The following is a 19679-nucleotide window of genomic DNA, read 5'->3' as shown; positions in this document are numbered from 1 at the left end:
TTGGAGTTGGGGGGAAGCACGGTGTCATGCGTGTAAAGAGTTCGGGCACTTCCGCAGGGATTGTCCCAATGGCCGGGGTGCTGCGAGAAATCCCAACGCTGCAGCTCAGGAAAGCACTGCTGGCCCACCCAGGGCTGCCGGTTCCACCTCGGTGACCCGGGGAAACACTGCTGGCCCACCCGGGGCTGCCGGTTCCACCTTGGCGGCCCAGGGCAGCACTGCCCCCCGACCCCCACGTCCTGTACCTGCAGCGGAGCTTGGCGGAGAGGTGCAGGGGGAGGGGGAGGAGGAGGGGGGGGAATGGCAGGTGCAGACGGGGAGGAAGGCCACGAGGAAAACGGACAATCTTAAAGCGAGACAATTGCAAACGGATGGGCCCACGCCCACACCTGAGCCCACCCAAAGGGTGCCTGTTGGGCCCGGAGAGGTCCAGGGGGCACCTGGCGGGGCTCAGCAAGGAGCTGAGGAGGTACGGAAGGGGGCGGGGCAGTTCCAGTTGGGAGCTGCAGTGGCCGAACAAGGGGATGAAAGAGAGGAAGCTGGCAGTGTGGAGGTGGAGGACTCCTCCTTTATGGAGGTCACCGAACCACCGCCCGTCGTGGGGGTAAAGAGGAGGCATGAGTCTGGTGAGGAAGAGGATGGCCCTGGGCATAAGGCCAGGGGGCTGCCTACCTCGAGACCCTCCACTCCGGTCGAGGATGGTGATCCACGACTAGTGTCCTCTGGGCCGGAGGTTGCCCTTTCATCCCAGGGGCTTTCTGATGGTGATATCTCACCAGTTGGTGGGGATGGCTGCCCTGGGAATGTGTCCCCTGGGATGGACGACGAGCAGGGACAACCCGAAGGGGGGTCTCGGTTGTAGGGGTGGTTTCCCAGCCTGTGCTCCTCATTAGAGCTACGAGAGTGACTGAGGGGTGTGCTGCCCCACAGGCTGAGGAAGTAGGGGAGAGTCCAGAAACACTGGCTCCTTCAGTGGGCCCCAGTGAGGTTACTCCCCTGGTGGTGGAGGATGGAGACTCTCTGGGTGATGCTGGGGGAGTGGGTTCCCTGGATGCGGAGGGGGACGGGGCTGTTGCGGGTCGTGTCTCTCAGTCGGATTCCGGGGGTGAAGGTGAACCGTGGGCCCTGGGGGCGCCCTGTTTTTGTTCTTCCCCAGGCCCAGTTGTAGAGGGCGGGGAGAGTGTGCAGAAGCCTGGCCATACACTGGCCGGCTCACCGCTGTTGGAGGCGTCAGGACTCTCCCTCGACATTGATCCCGGGGGTGGGATCATGCCGGAGGGGGGGGAGGGTGTTGGAGCCAGCTTACACAGTGAAGAGAGCGAGCTGGCAGCCAGCGGCAGTCTGCCAAATCTGGGCCATGACCTTGAGTGCAGGGAGGAGGAAGATGTTGCTTCAGGTGTCAGTGGGTTGGCAGAATGCCAGGACTCCAGTACTGTGGCTCGAGCGGCCGGCATCTTTGAGATTCGAGAGTTTTTGAATGAACATCATCGCAGTAGGAGCAAAGTCCGGCTAGCTACCGAACGGTGGCCAGACCTGGGGGGAACTATCCGGACACTTAGTGCTATCCTTAACAGTAAGGATAATGCTCTAGGTGCTCGTGATAAACGCCAATTCGGGGAGTTTTTGAAGCTCCTAAGAGAGAGGGGCTCCACTCCCACAAGGAGTGGGAGGAAAAAGCCTAGTGTGCCTTCAAGTTCACAGTAGTTAGCCTAAATATAAACGGCAGAAGGGGGGACCTTTGTAGATTTCACCATCTATCGGTCCTCAGAGAGGGGAAGTGTGCAGTGAGCTTTCTGCAAGAGACGCACACTGTTGTTAGTGATGAGCCACCTCAGTACAAAGTCAAGTGGGGTGGCTTTCCTGTTGGCCCCGACTTTCCAGCCAGAGATTGTGAAGGTGCAGGAAGTTGTGCCAGGCCGTTTGCTCTATCTGGCCGTGATCCTGGATGGCGTGCCGTTACATTTCATTAACGTGTACGCCCCCAGCACCGGCACGATGCAGGCGCGGTTACTTCAGGAAGTGACTGCTCTGCTGAGCACCATTGATTGCGGAGAGTGTGTCTTCCTTGGGGGGGATTTCAATTGTACCCTTGAGGCGCGAGATCGCTCTGGTATTCAGTGTGCCCCTGCAGTGGCGAAGAAGTTGAGAGGTGTGATTGAATCTTTTGAGCTGGTTGATGCGTGGCGGAATCTCCACCCTGACTCCAACGCATTTTCGAGGCGGTCTGACGGGGGATGGTTCCCGTATCGACCGTGTGTACATCTCCAGAGCGTATGTCTCCCGGGTCTTGGCGGCCTCTATGCGGACGGTGCCATGTTCGGACCACTGCCTGGTGCGAGTGGATTTTATTCCAGCGCGCACACGGGCTGGGTCCGCGTACTGGCACTTTAATAACCAGCTGCTGGAGGATCGCCGATTCCGGGAGTCTTTCAGGCGGTTCTGGGTGAAGTGGAGAGAGAGGCAGAGGGGCTTCCCTTCCCTTAAGCAGTGGTGGGATGTGGGGAAAGCTTACATCCGTCTTTTCTGTCAGGACTACACGGGAGGGTCGACCAGAAGGCGGGACGCGGCAGTCGAGCGACTCGAGAAGGAGTTACTCGATGCAGAGTCTCGCTTGGGCCGGGTCGGTGAGGACTCCTGTGAGTGGGGAGAGTTTCAGGAGAGGAAGGAAGCGCTGAGGGACCTGCAGCTTGAGCGGTCCCGAGGTGCTTACGTGAGGTTGCGAGTCCAGATGCTGCATGATCTGGACCGGGCTTCACCTTTCTTTCTCTCTCTGGAGAAAGGGCGAGGAGCCCGCAAACAGTTCGTCGAGCTGCTCGCGGACGATGGCTCCTCGGTCACAGACCCAGAGGGGATTAGTGCGTTAGTTCGGTCCTTTTATGGAACGCTGTTCTCCGCGGATGGTGTCAGCGGGGAGGCTCAGTGGGTTCTGTGGGAGGGGCTACCGACTATAGATAGAGGGGTGTTTGAACAGCTTGATGACCCCTTATCATTGGAGGAGGTGACTGGTGCCCTGCACCAGCTCAGAAGGGGTAAGTCCCCTGGGCTGGATGGGCTGACGGTTCAGTTTGTTAGAGCCTTCTGGGATGTCCTGGGGGGTGATTACATGAAGGTTCTGGGGGAGAGCCTGGCGACCGGGGAGATGCCCCTCTCGTGGCGCAGGGCAGTCGTTGTCCTGCTACCCAAGAAGGGCGAACTCCGCCTGTTGAAGAACTGGCGCCCGGTCTCTCTCCTCTGTACAGAGTATAAAGTTTTTGCACGGGTGATGGCAAATCGCCTGGGCTCCGTACTATCCCAAATGATCCACCCTGACCAGTCCTATACAGTCCCTGGCCGGTCCATCCAAGATAACATACATTTGGTTAGGGACCTGATCTGTCTGGCCCAGGGCACTGGTCAGTCAGCTGCTTTTCTATCCCTGGATCAGGAGAAGGCTTTTGACAGGGTGGACCATGATTACCTCTTCGGGACACTGCAAGCGTTCGGTTTTGGACCGCATTTTGTGGCCCGGGTCCGGCTTTTGTACACCGCAGCAGAGTGTCTCGTGAAGATTAACGGTGCATTGTTGGCTCCCATTCGCTTTGGGAGGGGGGTACGCCAGGGGTGCCCCATGTCTGGGCAGTTGTACTCGGTCTGTGTGGAGCCATTCCTGTGTCTTCTTAGGAGGCGGTTGGCAGGCCTGGTTCTACCAGGACCGGGGGTGGAGGTGGTTCTCTCGGCCTATGCCGATGACATTCTTCTTACGTTCACTGATCCTGTTGACCTGCGGAGGATGCGCGAATGCCAGCAGGTGTTCTCAGCTGCTTCGTCCGCTAGGATCAACTGGAGTAAGTGCTCCGGACTTCTAGTGGGCCAGTGGCAGGTGGACTCCCTGCTGGAGGAGATGCAAGATTATGCGTGGAGCACCACGCACCTCCTCTACCTGGGGGTCTACCTGAGTCCCACTGAAGATGCTTGGCCGGCGAACTGGCAGGAGCTAGAGACGAAAGTCGTCGCCCGGCTGGGACGCTGGTCAGGCTTGCTTAGGGTTATTTCTTTCCAGGGTAGGGTGCTGGTCATAAACCAGCTGGTGGCCTCAATGTTATGGTACCGGCTGGCCACTCTTGTCCCGCCCTCTACCTTTGTAACTGCAGTACAGAAGAGGTTAGTGGATTTCTTTTGGGGAGGGAGGAAACACTGGGTCTCAGCAGCAGTCCTGAGTCTCCCACTAGAGGAGGGTGGCCAGTCCTTGGTATGCGTGCGTACCCAGGTGGCGGCTCTCCGTCTCAGGACTCTGCGGAGGTACGTGTAAGCGGAGCACCCTCCCAGGTGGCACGCTCTGGCCACGTATTTTTTCCACCAGGGCCAGTGCCTAAGGGGGGTTTGGCGGCTCCCGGTGGCGGGCATCAGTCGACCCGCCACACGGGACATGCCAAGCTTTTACCCTGATGTGTTGAGAGTGAGGAATTTGGTCATCTTCAGTCAGCGCGTTGCTCCTCAGGGGGAGGGGGGTGTTGTGGCTGTGGGGGGGCCGGTCCTCACCCTGTCGCGGTGGGTGTCGGGGAGCGGCGTGTGCTTGGAGTGATTCCGGCCGAGCTTACCCCCGCTCCGCCGGAACTGCTCATCGGGCCCAGGCTCCGGAATATTTCCCGGGAGCCGGCCCCACACAACTTGAGCCGCCTCTCCCAGATGCCCAGCGTGCCGTTCCGTGATACAGGCAGACGTTTACTGTATAGGATGCTCCTGCACACTCTGCACCTCCTCGCCTTCGTCATCCGTCCGGATACGCCTTGGCGATCCGTGTTGCCACCAGATGGCGGGGGTGGTCCCCAGTGGAGGTCTCTCTACAAGGGAGTCCTCCCCCTTTACATTGGGGACCTGGGGTGGAGAGTGTTGCACAGAGCCGTTGTGTGTAACAAATTTTTGAGTCGGTTCACGGACTCGCCGGCCGCCTGTATTTTCTGCGGCGAGGAAGAGTCCGTGTTCCACATGTACATGGAGTGTGTGAGGTTGCTGCCCCTGTATGAGTATCTGAAGGGGTTGCTCCTCAAGTTTTGGCTGCATTTCAGTCCTACGATCCTGGTGTTTGGGCTCGGGGCTGGGAGTGGGGAGGGCCGGTCAGGAGGGTAGGATTTCCCTGTCGGTTTGCTCCTGGGCCTGGCCAAGATGGCCATTCGTGGGTCCAGGCAGCGGGCAGTCGATGGTCTTGCCAGAGTGGGCTGCCTTCCCCTCTTCCGGGCCTACGTCCGTGCGCGCGTGTCCCTAGAGAGGGAACACGCGGAGACCATGGGGACTCTGGAGGCCTTCCGTGGGCGCTGGTCACCGCGGGGGGTTGAGAGCATTGTAAATAATGAAGGCAACATTGTATTATAATGATTACTTGATGTGTTTGTAACCTCTGATTGTGGTTTTGATGTGATGTATCATGTGTTTGTGCTGAATAAAGTCATTGAAAAAAAAAAGAGAGAGAGAGAGAGAGATCTTATATATATATATTAATCTGAAGAAGGGTCTCGACCCGAAACGTCACCCATTCCTTCTCTCCCGAGATGCTGCCTTACCTGCTGAGTTACTCCAGCATTTTGTGAATAAATAAATATATTAATCTTATATATGTATATATGATGGATCAGTATGTAGATATGTACACATATATATATATATGTATAATGGAGCATAGACAAAAACAATGGCCCTCAAATGTGTCTATTTCAGAGCTTATTTGGAGGTTTAATACCTGATGGTTATTGGGAAGAAGCTTCTCCTGAACCTGGACATAGGAGTTTTCAAGCTCCTATATTTTCTTCCCAATTGCAAGAGTGAAATAAATGAGTGGCCAGGGTGATGTGGGTCTCTGATGATGCTGGTTTATTTTTTGAGGCAGCGACTCCTGTAGATCCCTTTGACGGTGGGGAGGTCAGTAGCCGTGATGGACTGGGCAGCGTTCACCACTTTTTGCAGTCTTCTTCGCTCCTGGGCGTTCAAGTTGCTGAACCAGACCGTGATGCAACCAGTCAACATGGTCCTTACTGTACAGCTGTAGAAGTTCAAGAGAGTATCACACGTCGACATACCCAATCTCCTCTAAGTATCCTCTACCGGCACGGTAGCGCAGCGGTAGAGTTGCTGCTTTACAGCGAATGCAGCGCCGGAGACTCAGGTTCGATCCTGACTACGGGTGCTGCACTGTAAGGAGTTTGTACGTTCTCCCCGTGACCTGCGTAGGTTTTCTCCGTGATCTTCGGTTTCCTCCCACACTCCAAAGACGTACAGGTATGTAGGTTAATTGGCTGGGTAAATGTAAAAATTTTCCCTAGTGGGTGTAGGATAGTGTTAATATACGGGGATCGCTGGGCGGCACGGAGTTGGTGGGCCGAAAAGGCCTGTTTCCGGCTGTAAATATATGATATGATGATATGATATGATATAGTTCCAGGACAGGAAGGCGTGCTTGTCTCATGCATACATCACCGGCCCTTCTAGGTCATGGAGGTCTCGAGTTTTGGAGATCAACCGGGGGTACATCTGCTTTTTTTTATGGTGAGAATATTAAATACAGATGTAGCAAGGAACTGCAGATGCTGGTGGACACCGAACATAGACATAAAATGCTGGAGTAACTCAGCGGGACAGGCAGCATCTCTGAAGAGGAGGAGTGGGTGACGTTTTGGGTCAAAGCCATTCTTCAGGTGAGTAGAGAGCTCTTTAGGTGTCTGGAGCGGGGAAATGTGAATGAGAATCGCTAGATTCCAATGAATTAGAATTCAGCAAGTGAGATTATCAAAGCTGAAGGATACGGAAACAGGTGAACTTTAACAACTATTTCCAACGGAGAAAAATATTTTAGATCACATTATTTGCTTCATTCCTCTTTTGTGGAGAATTAACAAATTAATATTTATGATCTTGATCTTTACTCCAATGCCTGTGGGGCGTTATCTTCATCAGACTAATCCCCATTCAACATGAAATATTCCTGTTACTTGATGCTGCATCTTGCAAAGCTCCAAATTTGCCGAGTTATAATTCCACAAAGGCTGCAGAAAGTCAAGTGAAGAAGTAAGGCATTGAAATAGTCAGGATATTTGGGGTTAATTTGTTCGTGTTTGTATTTCAGAACCATTTCTACAAATATTAGGATGAGGTAAGCTTATTAAATTAGATTGCAAACTGAAGTTGTTTGATTGAGATGGATGTTCATACCATTGGCAGGTGGGGGGGGTTTGTCAGGTACATGCGGTTGGTGAGTCAGTGCTATAAAGCAGTGGAAACCCGAAAATATGGGAAGTGCACATAACAGTGACTTTTTACCTTGGCCCATGCAATAACGGTTTGGACCAGACCTTGCTCTGAGCCAGCCTGGCGTCCATTGAAAACTGATGCCAGTTGTACCGGGCCCTGGTGAGACCGCACCTGGAGTACTGTGTGCAGTTTTGGTCTCCAAATTTGAGGAAGGATATTCTTGCTATGGAGGGCGTGCAGCGTAGGTTCACTAGGTTGATTCCCGGAATGGCGGGACTGTCGTATGTTGAAAGGCTGGAGCAATTAGGCTTGTATACACTGGAATTTAGAAGGATGAGGGGGGATCTTATTGAAACATATAAGATAATTAGGGGATTGGACACATTAGAGGCAGGAAACATGTTCCCAATGTTGGGGGAGTCCAGAACAAGGGGCCACAGTTTAAGAATAAGGGGTAGGCCATTTAGAACGGAGATGAGGAAGAACTTTTTCAGTCAGAGAGTGGTGAAGGTGTGGAATTCTCTGCCTCAGAAGGCAGTGGAGGCCAGTTCGTTGGATGCTTTCAAGAGAGAGCTGGATAGAGCTCTTAAGGATAGCGGAGTGAGGGGGTATGGGGAGAAGGCAGGAACGGGGTACTGATTGAGAGTGATCAGCCATGATCGCATTGAATGGCGGTGCTGGCTCGAAGGGCTGAATGGCCTCCTCCTGCACCTATTGTCTATTGTCTATTGTCTATTGATGCCTGGCCGCGGTGTTGAAAGACACTGAAGTTTGGCAGAGATAGATGGATTTGGTAAGGCAGAGATAGATAGATTTTTGATGAGTACGGGTCTCAGAAGTTACGGGGAGAAGGCAGGAGAATGGGGTTAGGAGGGAGAGATAGATCAGCCATGATTGAATGGTGGAGTAGGTTTGATGGGCTGAATGGCCTAATTCTACTCCTATCACCTATGACCTTATGTTAGAAGTTTAGTTTATTGTCAAGTGTACCGAGGCACAGTAAAAAAGGTTGTGTTGCGTGCTAACCAGTCAGCAGAGAGACATGACATGATTATAATCAAGCCATTCACAGTGTATAGGTACATGATAAAGGGAATAATGTTTAGCGCAAGGTAAAGTCCGATTAAAGATAGTCCGAGAGTCTCCAATGAGGTAGATCATCGGTCTACCATACTGGAGTTTGGGGACTAGGGTCTCCACTGGAGGCCATCTCACCCATCTCTTCACCGTGTACCCACCACTGCGTCTGCAGGTTGTACATAATGCCCTGAGCTGAGGGGCAGGATACAACTCTTACCTGGTACTTCACTTCAGTTCATAGAAACATAGAAACATAGAAACATAGAAACATAGAAACATAGAAACATAGAAACATAGAAACATAGAAACATAGAAAATAGGTGCAGCAATAGGCCTTTCGGCCCTTCGAGCCTGCACCGCCATTCAATATGATCATGGCTGATCATCCAGCTCAGTAACCTGTACCTGCCTTCTCTCCATACCCCCTGGTCCTTTTAGCAAAAAGGGCCACATCTAACTCCCTCTTAAATATAGCCAATGAACTGGCCTCAACTACCTTCTGTGGCAGAGAATTCCACAGACTCACCACTCTCTGTGTGAAGAAATGTTTTCTCATCTCGGTCCTAAAAGACTTCCCCCTTATCCTTAAGCTGTGACCCCTGGTTCTGGACTCCCCTAACATCGGGAACAATCTTCCCGCATCTAGCCTCTCCAACCCTTTAAGAATTTTATATGTTTCTATAAGATCCCCCCTCAGTCTTCTAAATTCTAGCGAGTACAAGCCCAGTCTATCCAGTCATTCCTCATATGTAAGTCCCGCCATCCCAGGGATTAGTTCAGATTAGTTTATTGTTCTGTGTACCGAGGTACAGTGTAAAGCTTTTGTTGCGTGCTATCCTGTCAGCAGAATGACAATACGATTTACAATCACGCCACTTACAGTGTACAGATACATGATAAGGGAATATTGAGCCCTACCTGAGGCATGGCAACACGTTCAGCTCAGGCCCACTCCTATGAACGGGGCCACCTTCATAAAATAGTTAATTAACCCAGGTTTGCATTCAATTTTTTATATTCCTCTGCATATATATTTGAATAAATTTACAGTATTTGTGATGGACTTTCTTTATCCAGCCACAAAAGAATTATGGCTGCCCTCAGTTCGAGCACAGCAGCACAAGCTGACCTATGTTCAAAGATGTTTAATGTGCATTAAGATAAGCTTCTGACCAGTACACTTTGACCAATATCTTGACATTATCAAGAGGAGCAACACCCACACTAAACTAAACTACTTTAGATTTTTAGATTTAGATTTAGAGATACAGCGCGGAAACAGGCCCTTCAGCCCACCGGGTCCGCGCCGCCCAGCGATCCCCGCACATTAACACTATCCTACACACATTAGGGACAATTTTTTTTACATTTACCCAATCAATTAACCTACATACCTGTACGTCTTTGGAGTGTGGGAGGAAACCGAAGATCTCGGAGAAAACCCACGCAGGTCACGGGGAGAACGTACAAACTCCGTACAGACGGCGCCCGTAGTCAGGATCGAACCTGAGTCAACCTGATCGAACGCTGCATTCGCTGTAAGGCAGCAACTCTACCGCTGCGCCACCGTTTGTTACATGGAAGTATCTTATTTGGGAGATAGCCCCACTGGTCGAAGTATTAACAGCAAATTTTATTCAGAAAATGTAGTGAAGTGAGTCTTTGAAATATAGGATGATACAATATAATCTCTCTTAAGTGAGATATACATACTTACTAACAGATCGGGCTTAATGTTTTGATTGAAACATAGGGCTCTATACAGGGTACTCCCAACATCATAACAAATTTAGTGTTCCTAAATAAATTAACTATATTGTCATTTTTAATATATTTTTAAAAAATAATTAAAACAGCTTTAACTGTTCATAGATATTTCTGCAAACTATTTAGACGCTCTTTGAAAGACAATCCTTTCATCCGGGAATTAGCCGAGTCGATCTTCCTTGGGCTGCTCCAATATTCTGATGTGTTTAGGAAAGGGGGACATAACTATATGCAGTATAGTTCGACCTCACAAATACCCTGTACAATTGCAAGAAAACCTCCCTATTTTAAAAACTCAACCCCTTTTCAATGAAGGCCAACATGTTATTTGCCCTCTTAACTTTATTTAGATAATGCAGCCTTTATCATTTAGATGATGCAGCCAGCATCATCAGAGACCCACACCACCCTAGCCATGCACTCATTTCACCCCTGCCATCGGGAAGAAGGTACAGGAGCCTGAAAACTGTAACGTCCAGGTTCAGGAACAGATACTTTCCTCCAGCCATCAGGGTATTAAGCACTACAACCAAATAAGCTCTGAATGACGTGGGATATTATTGTTATTAGTCCACTTTTATTGTTTGTTAGTTTTTTATGTGTACGAATGTGTGTGTGTGTGTATTATATATATATATATATGTGTGTGTGTGTGTGTGTGTGTGTGTGTGTGTGTGTGTGTGTGTGTGTGTGTGTGTGTGTGTGTGTGTGTGTGTGTGTGTGTGTGTGTGTGTGTGTGTGTATATATATATACACACACGGTATCCTTGTCATATATGTACACACACACATATATTTATATATATATATATATGTGTGTGTGTATATATATATATGTGTGTGTGTGTGCATATATGCATGTACATGTATATGTGTGTGTATGTGTGTGTGTATATATGTATATATATATGTATATATATACATATACATACACATATACACACACACATATATATATACACATGCACACATTTATATACACTCACACACACATATATATATATATATACATATTTATATACACTCACACACATACATACATATATATATATATATATATATATATATATATATATATATATATATATATATATATATACACACATATATATATGTGTGTGTGCGTATATGAATATGTACATATAAACAGACGGAACTTTTGTCTCGTTTATTATATCGTTTTCAGTGCACTATGTTTACATATTCTGTTGTGCTGCTGCAAGTAACAATTTCATTGTTCTATCTGGGACATATGACAATAAAACACTCTGACTCTGTTGTTTTTGATTTCTCTTACCGAAGTGCATGGCCTCACACTTGCCCGCATTAAACTCTATTTGCCAGACTTTTGCCCACTTGCCAGTCTATATATATATATATATATATATAAGAAAATAACTGCAGATGCTGGTACAAATCGAAGGTATTTATTCACAAAGTGCTAGAGTAACACAGCAGGTCGGGCAGCATCACGGGAGAGAAGGAATGGGTGACGTTTCGAGTCGAGACCCTTCATATATATATCCTGTTGCACAATTATGGTATCCTTGTCTCACCATGCCCTTCCAGAAGAAAGGAGAGTATTCCATTAATGGAGATAAACACAAAACAGCATTCTAATCAGACTCATTCACGGAGATTGTATGGATCTTGCAAAATTACAAACCCGTTTAATGATCCCGCAACACAGTGAGAAAAGGTCTAACATTGGCATGTCAAATCAGAATAAATTAAGTTCATATAAGTCAGAACTTTTGCAAAGCATAAGAGAAATAATAAGTCCAATAAGCTAGTAGGAAAGGTAATTGAAACAAACGGCATCTGCTGAGAAAGTTGGTATTCAGCAAATGGGACAGTGTTTTGGGTTCAACTAATGTTTTTCTGCACCTTGTCGAACTTTTAATCAAAAAGCTGCAAGCAGAAAAAGCCTACTGTTATTATGGTGGCTACACTGTCCGCAGGTATTCCAGATTGATTCATTTCAACACCAACGCATATTGACTGCAAAACGACATGCAATTTTAACATAGTTGTAGGAAAACTAAGTACACAAAAAATGGATTACCAGGTGAAAAGGGGTATGTTTTGGGCTGCCTACACATTCTAATAGCACTTACTCGCAAAGTGTAGTGGGGTGGTGAAGGGAATAGAGGCACAGTCTCCCTGATTACGCACTAAGATCCGATGTGTCGTCAGAATGAAGTTCTGCCAGGAAGTGTTTCAGACAACTCCGGAGAAGATTGGGGTGATGTCGCAAATTGGAGGAACAGCACCTCATATTTCGCCTGGGCAGCTTACACCCCAGCGGTATGAACATTGACTTCTCCAACTGTAGATAGTTCCTCTGTCCCTCTCTTCCCCTCCCCTTCCCAGACCTCCCTCTATCTTCCTGTCTCCACCTATATCCTTCCTTTGTCCCGCCCCCCCTGACATCAGTCTGAAGAAGGGTCTCGACCCAAAACGTCACCCATTCCTTCTCTCCTGAGATGCTGCCTGACCTGCTGAGTTACTCCAGCATTTTGTGAAATAAATACCTGCGATTTGTACCAGCATCTGCAGATATTTTCTTACACCCCAGCGGTATGAATATTGACTTCTCTAACTTGGTAACCCTTGCTTTCCCTCTCTCTCCATCCCTTCCCTTTCCTAGTTCTCTGACCAGTCTGACTGTCCCCCTGATTAAATCTTATCTCTCTATGCTTCGATGTCACCTTCTCCAAGCTAACGATCTATTCTATATTTTCCTCGACCCACATCCCCTATGATGTCTCGTTTTCACACCTTACACTGCCCTATCTCTGTGTCTCCCTCTCCCCTGACTCTCAGTCTGAAGAAGGGTCTTGACCCGAAACGTCACCCATTCTTTCCACCCAGAGATGCTGCCTTTCCCCTAGCATTTTGTGGTCTCTTCGGTATAAACCGGCATCTGTAGTTCCTTCCGACCCACGGTGATAATGTTACGGCTTCTTGTGAACTTTATTGTGATATAATGTAGGAGTTCTCTGGTGTCCGTAAAGTAAAATAAATGACATGCAATTTGGTGATTTGCTTCAGCAAAGATCACCACTGCTGTGCTGCTCATTACTTTGAAATTAAAGTCAAATTTTCCTTTGCTTCTTACAAATCTGTTTTAGAATCTATTAAAATAGATCGGAGTGACCCAACTCCCTGGCCCCGACCACCTGCAATAGATTTCACATATATAGGTCAGTCTCAAATTTTAAAAGTTATTAAAACCAATTACGCTAAGATCTCTCATGGGCCTTTTTTTTTCTATTCGTGAGCTTGACCTGATTTAGGTGGGGATTTTTGTATTGAGATCGTGTGACTATAATTCCACACACCAGCTCTGTGCCCTGCATTTCCCTCAAAGCCGCAATGGTCCCAACTTTGGCGAAAGGAAAGCTCTGCATCCTGCCCGCTCAAGATTTATCTTCTGATAACAGACTCTCTAACTTCCCTGAATAACGAAACGGAAAGAGAATTAGAGCTTCATGCCTTTAATAAGGGAATTGTCCTGACTTGCCAATCTATACTGTTCAGAGAGTTCACGTGGGATATGTCAATATAAACATCAGACAGAACCATATGAACTGCTTTCATACGTAGTTTTAACTTTAGTTTTTAGTTTAGAGATACAGCGCGGAAACAGGCGTGTCCGCACCGACCAGCGATCCCCGCACATTAACGCTCTCCCCCGCCCGCGAGGGACCATTTTTACATTTACACCGAGCCAATTAACCTACATACCTGTGCGTCTTTGGGGTGTGGGAGGAAACCGAAGATCTTGGAGAAAACACACACAGGTCACGGGGAGAACGTACAAACTCCGTACTGACGGCGCCCGTGGCCAGGATCGAGCCTGAGTCTCTGGTGCTGTAAACGCTGTAAGGCAGCAACTCTACCGCCGCGCCACCGTGCCCACCCTAAAACCAACTTTATATAATTCACATAAGAACCAAATCAGCTGCAATTACTTTGCTCTCAGATCTGAACTCAGTGTCTCTTGTGTTGCATCATCTTTCAGGCCTTTATTCTTTCTACCATGGAAAGGCCAATGATACATACAGTTCACCATCTATATACTAAAACTCTCGTTCGTTTGTTTGTTTGTTCCTGAACTACAGCCAAAACGGTACACGATAGCGCGACAATGTTAGGCCCACCTTACTCACCGTCGTCCCTTTGGTGCTAATGGAAGAAGTTTCATTGAAATCGGTGTCATATTTTTTAAGTTATTCACATTTTAAAGTTTAAATCTATCTCCTAGGGAGGGAGGAGGGAGGTGGGAGGGTGGGAGGGAGGGAGGGAGGGAGGGAGGGAGGGAGAGAGGGAGGGAGGGAGGGAGGGAGGGAGGGAGGGAGGGAGGGAGGGAGGGAGGGAGGGAGGGAGGGAGGGAGGGAGGGAGGGAGGGAGGGAGGGAGGGAGGGAGGGAGGGAGGGAGGGAGGGAGGGAGGGAGGGAGGGAGGGAGGGAGGGAGGGAGGGAGGGAGGGAGGGAGGGAGGGAGGGAGGGAGGGAGGGAGGGAGGGAGGGAGGGAGGGAGGGGACAGGTGGGAGGATAAAGGCCCTGTCCCAGTTAGGCATTTTTTAAGGCGACTGCCGGCGACTGTCATAGTCGTAGCAGGTCGCCGAAAAACCGGCGACTGCACCCCCCCCCACGACAATGTTAACGACAAGCTACAACAACCTACCACCTAGTCGACGTTAAGCTACGGCAAGCTACCGACAACCGGCGACCCAATCGTCGCAAGTAGAACGTCCACCTACGACCGCACCTACGACAACCTACCACCACAGAGGTGACAACCTACAACAACCGAAGTCAACCTACGTCCACCCGCGACAAGCTACGACCCTGAAGACTGAAGACAACTGAAGACAATTCACGTTTCACCCAGTTTCCCTATAAAAGGGGATGTAGGGTTGGGTTTCCAATCATTCTGCATCGTGACTATTTGAAAGTGATGCCATGAGAAACTATTCTGAAATACAATAACTTCATACATCAATTTCCCGTCAAAATGTCAAGAATTTCCTTTATTGATATACAAACAAAATTTTTTTAAAGGTTGATAAGAACATACAACAGTGCATACAAAAATATTGTAATAAACTTCAATAAATTTCAATAAACTTCAAACTTTAAAATTCAAACTTTAAACAGAATACTAGTGCAAAAACATACAAAACCTAACATCATTTATGGACACATTACACTGATGGATGATCAGATCAAGTCCACACTTGGAATTCGCCGCAGTCAGCACCGGCGACAACCTACGTCACCTGGCGATAACCAGGCGACAAACTCCGACAGCGCCCACGTCAGGAGACGTCCGTCAAGCTACGCTCATTGGTGTCAAACCAACAGTCGCCGAAAAACTTCAAGCCTTCACAAAATCCAGCGACGACCAGAAAAACGCTACGACTCTTTGGAGACGACTCACGACCGTGCCTGTGACACCCAACCGTGTGGTGACAGCCTAGTCGCCTGTAGTTGCCTAAAAAATCGCCGAACTGGGACAGGGCCTTAAGGGGGTTTGAGAGGGATGGAGTAGGGGGAGGGAAAGGGGGGGAGGGGGAGTGGGAGGGGGGAGAGGGGAAGGGCAGGGCCGTTTTTATAGCATTATGGGCCCCCGGGCAAAGCAGTGTACTGGGGCCCCTACCGTTACTCTCCCCCACCCCCCTTTCCCTACCAGCCCCCCCCCCCCCTGTCGTGTCGGCGAAAAGCACTTACCGAAAAGCACTTAGCGATGGACTTAGGGTGCTACATTGTTGCGAAAAGCACTTACAGATCGCTGTGAGAGGCACTTAGTGACCGAAAATGTTGCGAAAAAAGCACTTATTGAACCTACATTTTTAAAGTAGTATTTATTTATTGCAAGTCACTTAACATACACAGATCAGCATGGGGCCCCTGTGCTCGTGGGCCCCCGTGCAAGTGCCCATCAGGCCCATGCGTTAAGACGGCCCTGGGGAGGGGGGGAAGGAGAGGGTGCTGCACCAATGCAGGAGAGGTTTGAGCCCAACGTGTCCACTTGGTCTAGTCTGAGAATAAAATAGACTCGGGGAGAGGAAGAAAGGAAGAGTATAGAAAATATAAAAATGCTGCACAGGAACAAACCCCTTTGGCCCACAATACCTGTGCCAAACATGATGAAAGGTTAAACTAATCTTCCCTGCCTGCATGTGATCCATATCCATTCATTCTCTGCATATCCATGAACCTATCTTGAAGCCTCTTAAAAGCTACTATTGTATCTGCCTCCAACACCACCCCTGGCAACACGTTCCAGGCCCCCACCACCATCCGTGTGGAAAGCTTGCTCTGCACTTCCCCTTTAAGATAGAACTCTGGGGGCTAGTGGAGTCAAAGGATATGGGGAGAAGTTGGGCAGGAGTTACTGATTGTGGATGATCAGCCATGGTCACAATGAATGGCGGTGCTGGCTCGAAAGGCCGAATGGCCTCCTCCTGTACCTATTTTCTATGTTTCTATGTTACTATGTTTAAACTTTTCCCCGCTCAAACTTCAGGCTCTACCCACTGGTATTGGACATTTCCATCTTTGCGAAAAGGTTCCGACTGTCTACCCTATCTATGCCTCTCGTAATCATTTATGCTTCGACCCGACCTTCCCTCAGCCTCCAAAGAAGAAAGAAGAGTGAGGAAATGGGAAAAGAAATAAACAGAGAAAGAGAGGGGAGGAAGTGAAAGAAAAATAGAGTGCGGTAAAGAAAAGACAGAAAGAAAGGAAGAGAGGCAGTATTAAAAATACAAGACCATTATCTGATGGCTTCTTTCATTTAGTACCTTTTTAATAAACACCATTTGCTTCTCAATGGTTTTAGCAACCAGAGATGCAGTTGATGAGCTAAAATATGGTAGTTCACAACGATGGGAATATTATAATATTCATGGACATCAGGCTGGTCTGTGTGTTCGGATGGTACATCTTCGTTTGGGTCAGTTACATTGTGTTTGGAAGGTCTGCTGTGGGCTGCTGGATCATGCACTGGGTCATCTGTTCTACAGCCATTCTGCCTAGCAACATCTCCATCCTGAACAGGAAAAGTTCAAAATCTTTAGTGCCCATTGTTGGAGAACCTTTGATTTATTTCTCCAGTCGATGGAGATATAAAACACGTGAAACACAAAGGCTGCCTGGCCTGTTGGGTGCCTCTGCCATTTTCTGCGTTATTTTCAAATTTCCAGCACTTAAATTGTTTTGATCGTCACGAAGCATAGAGTTCCGCTGCAGTAGTACCTGTCGTGAATAACGTTCTTCTTGACTATTGTTGCGGCTGCTCTCCGACAGGCAACCAGAGAGGTGTCCTGACTTGTGCCTGGTGTGTGGTGGCGAGACTCCAAGATCTTCAGGAGGTGAGCACCTCCTCGTAGGTTACCTGCCCTCACAAGTGCTTGTGTAGCCGCACTGTGTAGGTAGCAGATCTAGCTGAGCATCCAGCCAATGGTGAATAAGGTCATAAGGTCATAAGTGATAGGAGAAGAATTAGGCCATTCGGCCCATCAAGTCTACTCCGCCATTCAATCATGGCTGATCTATCTCTCCCTGCTAACCCCTTTCTCCTGCCTTCTCCCCATAGCCTCTGACACCTGCACTAATCAAGAATCTATCTATCTCTGCCTTAAATATATCCATTGACTTGGCCTCCACAGCCATCTGTGGCAAAGAATTCCACAGATTCACCACCCTCTGATTAAAGAAATTCCTCCTCATCTCCTTCCTAAAGGAAAGTCCTTTAATTCTGAGGCTTTGACCTCTAGTCCTAGACTCTCCCACTAGTGGAGACATCCTCTCCACTTCCACTCTATCCAAGAATCATAGGAAATAACCTTGATAATCCTGCTAAAGATGTGTAAAGGTGCAAACATCTCACATCCAACTCATTCCCCTTCTGGTGGTTTAGTTTCAATGAGAGCAGTCGATGTGCGCCTTAGAGGGGGACGGGGAGGGGATGTATTCCGAGAATACCGATGTTTCCGATGATCGGGGAGACCAGAACTAGGGGGCATAGTCTTAGAATAAGAGGGGGCTCTTTTAAAACTGAGATGAGGAGAAACGTCTTCACTCAGAGGGTGGTTAGTCTGTGGAATTCGCTGCCTCTGGGAGCTGTGGAAGCAGGAACGTTAAATAAATTAAAAACGGAAATAGATTGTTTTTTAATAGACAAGGGAATTAGGGGTTACGGGGAGCAGGCAGGGAAGTGGACATGAGCTATTGTTAGTATAGTAAGACCTGAGTAATCTCCTGGACAAGTTTCGATCGCCTAGCTTGGGGTCGGAGAGGAATTTCCCCGATTTTTTTCCCAAATAGGCCTGGGTTTTTATCCGGTTTTTCGCCTCTCCCAAGATATCACACGGTTCTTTTGGGTGGGAAGAAGGGCAATAGTGGGAAGGGGGTTGGGGTGGGATCAGCCATGATCGTATTGAATGGCGGGGCGGGCTCGAGGGGCCGGTTGGCCTGCTCCTGCTCCTATTTCCTTGTGTTTTTTTTTTACCGTCCGTATTGTAACTGTCCATAAAGCAGGGCGCATCGAGAAACATAAGTTGAAATAGGAATACATTTTGTGTTGACTTATTTACTTTGTATCATGTAAATCACACGCGGGTACATTTTATTCTGGCTCTCAAATTTTTGGCTAATGATCTGTGAATTCTGTGAGATTAAAATTCCGTTACATGAGGTGGGGGCTGCCTTTCAATGAGTTTGAGTCAAACTAGTCTGAAGAAGGGTCTCGACCCAAAACGTGACCTATTCGTTTTCTCCAGAGATGTTGTCTGACCTGCTGACTTACTCCAGCTATTTGTGTCCTATCCTCGGTCTCAACTACAAGCAGCCTGTAACCACAAGCCCAGCAGAGGGTCTTCTCTGTTGCAGGATTCCAAACTAGCTGCGTTAATTCACAATGGTCATTGCAATTGACTCAAATGAGTTCCAAATCAGACAAAGCCCCTTCCTTCTCCCAACAGTATTACCCCTGCCCTCTAACACAAGACGTTGGTAAGTTGTGTAGGAAGAAACTGCAGATACTGGTTTAAACCGAAGGTAGACACAAAATGCTGAAGTAACACAGCTGGTCAGGCAGCATCTCTGGAGAATCCAGAAAAGGAATAGGTGACGTTTTGGGTCGAGACCTTTCTCCGGAGTCTCTTCAACATATTCCTTTTCTCCAGAGATGCTGTCTGACCCGCTGAGTTACTCCGGCCTTTTAGTGTCCAAGTAAGTACGTTCTGCAGCCGCGCTAACGAGACACAACGGGTGACAAATACAAAGCGCTGGTATTTTCCACAGCAGAAAGCAGGACAACATTGAATGTTCAGACCCACTCCCCGAATGTCAGCATCTCTTGATTCCCAGGAACCAATAGAGCCGCCCCTCCCCCACTCAATAAATGCGAATGATGGTGAAGGGGGTGGGGTCCATCTATAGGGGTGTCTTTGCTATTCCCCTGACATGTTTGGTGAAAAATAAAAAAACTGGGAAATGTACAAAAGGCTATTCTTCTTTAGTTGAATTTGTTGTAGCTGCTTCTCTTAATAGCTCGACATGTACGCAGTAAGCTTTGTAATTATCCACCGTCTACAAATG

General features: G+C 48.4%; 1 long non-coding RNA gene across 1 annotated transcript in view; it reads right to left on the bottom strand.

Moving 5' to 3' along the window:
* Positions 1-11593: 11593 nt before the first annotated feature.
* Positions 11594-19679, bottom strand: part of LOC144596900 (uncharacterized) — a 153703-nt gene continuing 145617 nt past the window's right edge. The window contains exon 3 of the long non-coding RNA XR_013547660.1: positions 11594-11627. This is a non-coding gene — a long non-coding RNA (uncharacterized LOC144596900). The remainder of the gene's footprint in view (positions 11628-19679) is intronic.

The sequence above is a fragment of the Rhinoraja longicauda genome, chromosome 9, assembly GCF_053455715.1.
Source record: "Rhinoraja longicauda isolate Sanriku21f chromosome 9, sRhiLon1.1, whole genome shotgun sequence".
In the NCBI taxonomy this organism is placed as follows: domain Eukaryota; kingdom Metazoa; phylum Chordata; class Chondrichthyes; order Rajiformes; family Arhynchobatidae; genus Rhinoraja; species Rhinoraja longicauda.
The sequence above is the reverse complement of the archived record's forward strand: the minus strand, read 5'-3'. Positions and strand labels throughout refer to the sequence as shown.